Genomic DNA, 6,064 nt, shown 5'->3' on the forward strand with positions numbered 1-6,064 from the left:
CTCATCTAGAGATCATTTGCAATGTCAAAGAGCAGCAGCTCCTCTGCAAGTCTTCACGTTACTTGGTTTTTTATATATTATAAGCATGCACGTACACACACATTTTATAGAAGCAGCTCCAGAGTAAATGGTCACAGATTGTGCTAGAGAAAAAACACCGACAACAACTGTCCTTTCTAGTCCTGGCGCTTCCCGTTCAGATTTGGCAGGCAGGCTCGAGATGAAAATGACCCTGAAAGCTATGATGACAATAATTACATTTAAACAGGCAACGTTTTGGATGCAGAACTACAAAGAAAACTCACTTCATTTACCAGAAAGGAAGGAAAACCCAAAGCCGACAGTTACCTTCAGAAATAGCCAGACTGCTCCCATGTGTATTTTCCTCTCTGCCATCACCTACAGTAAACTATTACCTAGTGCTCTTCACATTGCTCCGGTACGTCAGACGTCACCAGGCTTATTAGGAACTGAAAAGCCACTGCCAACTTTCACTTTCTATCTATTGTAGCAGAGTTCATTGTGCTGTTACGCGCAAGTCCCTCAAGAGTGGTTTGCTGAAGGAGGCCATGGGAAACAGGCAAGAAGGGGACAAAAATCCACTCAGATAAGGCAAGAGGAGGCATTTGCAAGAATTTCTTGCTATAAATGTGGCCCACATTATGAAAGCATGGGAGAGCCCTGTATTGCACCACTCCCTGTACTTCAATCCATCAGTCTTCCCATAAATAGACCTATACACACAGAAAAAAACCAACATACATACACACACAGAAATATGCCACGTTTTTCCATTAGCCTTCCTCTTCTGACGCGTTCGTAGCTACAAGAGATTATAACAAGGATTGGCCTAGTAGTGAATCACCCCCAACAGCACACTGCGCTTTTACAACTAGAAATAGAGGGATCAGAGCGCTTAATCCTCTGTCCTGGATGACGCGAGGAGCCAGTGACAGTGAAAGCAAATAATAAATAGGCAGAGAAGGCTCTTTGTCTTGTCACAGCCCCCTTTGGTTTCGAAGGAGGCTCTTCCACCAAGAGAGGCCTGAAGAGGTCATTATGAATGAAATTAGACAAAGGCATCCCTTCTGTGAGCCCTGCAGTAACTGGGAGAGGAGGAGCTCCCACTGATAATCCCCGTGGCATCACCTGCCCTCTCCCAGGAAGGTAAAGGGCAGGTTCAGCCCCACTGCCCAAGAGGAGCAATTACAGTAGCAAGATTTGGCTGAATATTGCTCAGTATTCAACTGGTGCTACAGGGCAGGTTGTACGCAGCAAGTCTTGCCTCACATTCAGTCAATGCTCCTCTACAGGCAAAGTTCACCCAAAAGCCATGTCTAGCAGTCAGTAACCTTTAGCACAAGGAATCATGGCAACATGTGGACCCCCGCTGCTGTCCCCACGCAAATTCTGGTGTAACAAGAAAGCGGAACTTAAAACCCAGCTCTGGTGACGAGAATAGGAGCAGGTCCCCCCTCCTCAAGCTGCACCGACAGCACAGAGTTATTAACAGTAAGTAAGTCTGAGTGACAAATTATTCTGGTCATTAGAATCAGCAGATCAGACCCAGGGGAAGCCTATCTGTTTATTAAGAAGTGTTGGGTTTTTTTTTTTCTACAGATACTGTTCCTTGCAGGCTCAGTACACACAATAAAGAGGAACCGAAAGGATTTTTAAAAATAAACTACATTTGAGAGGAAGGGAGGCACCAAGGATTTGTATGCTTTTTTTAAAAATTAGCAACTCTGTGTGTAACCTTGCACCCATTTTGTTTTTTTCTTTTCTTATTTTTCTTCTTTTTTGGTTTGTCACCCTAGATCCTTCTATCTTTCTTTCCTTCCCCTCCATCTTATCCAACTGATCCTTTGATTTAAACAGAATTGTTTCTCGTCCTGTGTCCAGGACATGACAGAAGTCAAGCTACCTGCTCAGGGAAGAACAGCTGGGAATATTTTCATTCCTTGTAATGAGCCTCTTATCCCTGATGGTGTTTAAACACATGATCTCACTGAAGCCACAGCCAACCTGGGGGACAAACTCACCCTTAATGGTTTTCAGTCACCTGTTAAATGACATTCCTAAACCCAATACCCATTTTCCCAAGGAGAAACTCTGCTGTAGGTGTTCATGACCAGCCCCACCTGCAGATTGGACTGATGAGATGCACTCTGTCCTCCGGCTGCCTTTTGAAGGACACGCAGATATCAAGACATACCTAACTGATACACAGCATTTACGTACCGCAAAATATACAACGTTTATAACCTATATTGATTCTGGCCATACATTCTGCAAGGTTTACAACTGGGATCCTTAAATGAGCCTCCAGGGATAAAGTGCTCGTCTACTAGTTGACTTCACCAAACTATGGAAAATCTCAGCCACAATTTCTAGAATCTTTTGGTATTTTCCACCTGTTAGTCATATACCTGGCATCAAAATTTCCAACACTGTTTTCAGCTGAGTTCAATCAACCATGTCATTCTGCCAGGTCTCTGGTTAAATTCAAGGTGTGCTTGAATTGTCCCCTTCTGGCCTGCAGGTATCAAAGGTGAACTCCAGAGGTACCTATTTTAAAAGACTGAGAAGTTCAACAGTTGTTTACATATATCTTTGATCTACAATGGCCCAAATCCGATAGCCAGCTGGGTACATAAGCAGGGGCCAGCCTTCCCCCTGCTCCCTGGGGAAAGAAATGGCCAGCATTAGAAACTGCTGATGATTGAGATATCTCTTGCTGTTTGTGAACTGGTCTGGCTGTCTGGTGATGAGTTACATTTAAGAATAACACAGCTCATAAAGCGTATCTTTAATTGCAAAAAGTCTGTGCTTCCGAGGGCTCTTGTCCATTTACCTACCCCAGAATCAATAAACACAAAGTAATCTATTACCATTTTTTTTAGTGCTTCATGTGAATGTGGTTAGATACCTTGATAAAAGACCCACAAAAATATTATGTGAAGCAGTGAAAAAGAAATCTGTTTTGAAAATTATGGGTTCTTTGTACAAGTGGTATTTTCAGTAAAAGCCACACAACAGAACTGGGAAAACTGGCCCTAATTTAGCGAAAAGGGTTTCAAGGGCCGGGAGCTGTGAAACTTCACAACGAACAAAGCCCAACCGGCAAGTTTAATGCCAGCTCAGCTATGCCAAAGTAAGCTGCCACCAGACCTTTGCAGTCAATGCACAAGTCAGTAAACAGAAGTCACAGTAAACCCCGCACAAGTTGTGTCTCACTATGGAAATTAATACAGTGAGTTAGATGTGTGGTTTTCTTGTGGTTTAACCCTGGCTGACAACTCAGCCCCACACAGCCACTCACTCCTTCCTCCCAGTGGGACGGGGAGAGAATCAGAAGAGTAAAAGTGAGAAAACTCACGGGTTGAGAAAAAGACAGGTTAACAGGTAGAGCAAAAGCCGTGCACGCAAGCAAAGCAAAACAAGGAATTCATTCCCTACTTCCCATGGGCAGGCGGGTGCTCAGCCATCCCCAGGAAAGCGGGGCTCCATCACGCGTAACAATGACTTGGGAAGACAAACGCCATGACTCCGAACGTCCTTCCCATCCTTCTTCTTCCCCCCACTTACATACTGAGCACGACCTCATATGGTGTGAGATATCCCTTTGGCCAGTTGGGGTCCGCTGTCCTGGCTGCGCCCCCTCCCAGCTCCTTGTGCACCCAACAGAGCAGGGGAAGCTGAAAAGTCCTTGACTGGTGTAAGCACTGCTTAGCAACAACAAAAACATCAGAGTGTTATCAACATTATTCTCATACTAAATCCAAAACACAGAGCTATGCCAGCTACCAGGAAGAAAATTAACACTGTCCCAGCCAAAATGAAGGCAGGTTTATGCGTTCAGTTGCTCAGTTCCTGCAGCAGCTAGCACTAGATGCTCCAGAGAAAGGACTGCAGCAGGCAGTAACTGGATAGCTTGCTCTGCAGGAAGATTTCCCCTCTAACACCTTATGCCCTAGAAGGGAAGTTCTCCCCAGACGTGAAGTTTTTCACTCTTTACAGCCTTCTCCAGCTTTGCTATTCACAATTTGTCTGCCACGTGCAGACATAGTCCAAGCACAGTGATGTCCAGGGTTCCTGCAAGCTCCTTCTCTCAAAGCCTGTCCATTTTTTAAAGTAGCCCAGCTACAGTCTCTTGCAGAATACTAGCTAGACACTTCTACAGGATCGAGAGTTCCTTATACTTTTGGGGGAGGGAGGGAGGAAGCGCAGGACCAAAGCGAAACAAAATAAATAAATAAAAAAGACCTTCATTCCTGTTCTCACTTTTCCTGGCAAATGGCCACACTCACTCTATTCTCCACCATTTCTGAAGCTGACTATCAGCCAGTCACGTTAGGGCTGACTGCTTCTGAGGGGTATGGCAGGACAGACCCATCGAAGGAGACTCCTTTCTCCTAGGCAGCAGAATCAATTCAGGATTTGTAAGGGCCTCCTACGGCTCCTTCCCTGAGCAGCATTACCGCTGGGAGCTGTCACACTCCTCCGCCTCCCCCACTAATACCAGTGTCTGGAAGAGCAATAAGGAAATCAGGCTGGCAGAGAAGAGACTTTGGTCCATTGCCCAAAGTATGTGTGACAGCCTCATCAGCTGGGAAGATTACATCCTTTCACCCTTAAATACGGGAGAGTTGCTCGTCCAAAAGGTAGACCTAAATTAATGGAAGATTTTTTAAAAGAAAAACCTCATCCTGAAAATATAAAAAGTTCATCTGCTGTGCTGAATTAGTCCTCATAACACTTAAGATTAGGCAAAAGCAGCCAGGGAACATTTGGATTTTCTAGCACTGGAATCACAACTGCCTCATCAGGACACCTCCACCAATTCTGGCCACACATCCATACACCGAAGCATGAAAAGGGCTGCAGCCTTTCTTCTACTGTGACACCCCAAAACAGAAAATCGCTTCTTTTCAACTAGTTTACCTCTAGAAGCAAAGCTGCTGACTAGGGCTAGCTGAAAGCCAAGTTAAAAACCCAAAACAACAACAAAAACCCCCCAACACCATAACAACAAATATTTAGTGAATTATGATTTTTTTAAGTTCACATCGGACTGTAACCAAAGCCACACGAAGTCCCCAGCAAGGGGGCAGTTGTTCAGACCTCAGTAGTCCTATCAGTTTCAGCAACCGTAGCAGAATCAAATCCTGGGGCACGTCTCACTTTCTCCGAGCAGCTACAGGGCTGCTGGGGGGGAGTCTGGCACCAAACGCTTTGGGCCACAGCTGGGAAGCTGCCAGCACCCCTCAGCAGGTATGGTCCTGGGTGCTGGGGCATACCCTTGAGCCAGGACCGTTGACATTTCCAGTAACCCTGGTCCAGAGGTAGCCTTAGCACAACTGCATCAGTAGAAATCCATCAGCATTGGTAAGTTTCAAATAAAACATCTTAGGTTTGATAAATAAGTATTTTTCAAAGAAAGCTTCTTTCCTCTGAAATTTTTTGACGAAGGCTATTACTGGATCAACCTCAGCCTCATCTGACACTACTCCAAAACTAATTTCAGTAGCAAAAGTTCAGAAAGAGCACTGCTGCTTCAGCTAAAGCGTGCTTGTCGGACCAGCTCTTCTCTTCCACCCCCATCTTCCTTCCAAGATCTCTTTCCACCTCCACCCAAGCTCTACCTAAATTGTGCCTTCTATGTTTACGCTGCTGGGTTATTTCTGCTGTCTCTGCTACGCTCAGAAGTACACAAGTCCTTTGCCAACCGCGGACCCCGAGCTGCACGCCCGCTTGCACTGCAGTTTGAAACAAACTGATTTTGCATTGGCGCGTTATAATTCCAGCTTTGCTTACACTCCCAGCGTACTAAGAAGAGGAAAAGTTGAAGTGTTACAGTTCAGAACAACTTGAGCGTTACTCTATCTGCCAGCTAGCTCCAGGAAGCGCGAAGGAATTCCGACTATTTCTCAGTCTGCCGTGAAACTTCACGATTCGTTACCAACACGTTGTGACCAGCACGTCTTATCTCCGGAGCATCTTTCTTCCATATCGCTAACCGAATGCAAATTCGGGTGCTCCTCCAAGTCGGAGGAGGCACGAA

The sequence above is a fragment of the Egretta garzetta genome, unplaced genomic scaffold (genome assembly GCF_000687185.1).
Source record: "Egretta garzetta isolate BGI_Z169 unplaced genomic scaffold, ASM68718v1 scaffold56, whole genome shotgun sequence".
Taxonomy (NCBI): Eukaryota; Metazoa; Chordata; class Aves; order Pelecaniformes; family Ardeidae; genus Egretta; species Egretta garzetta.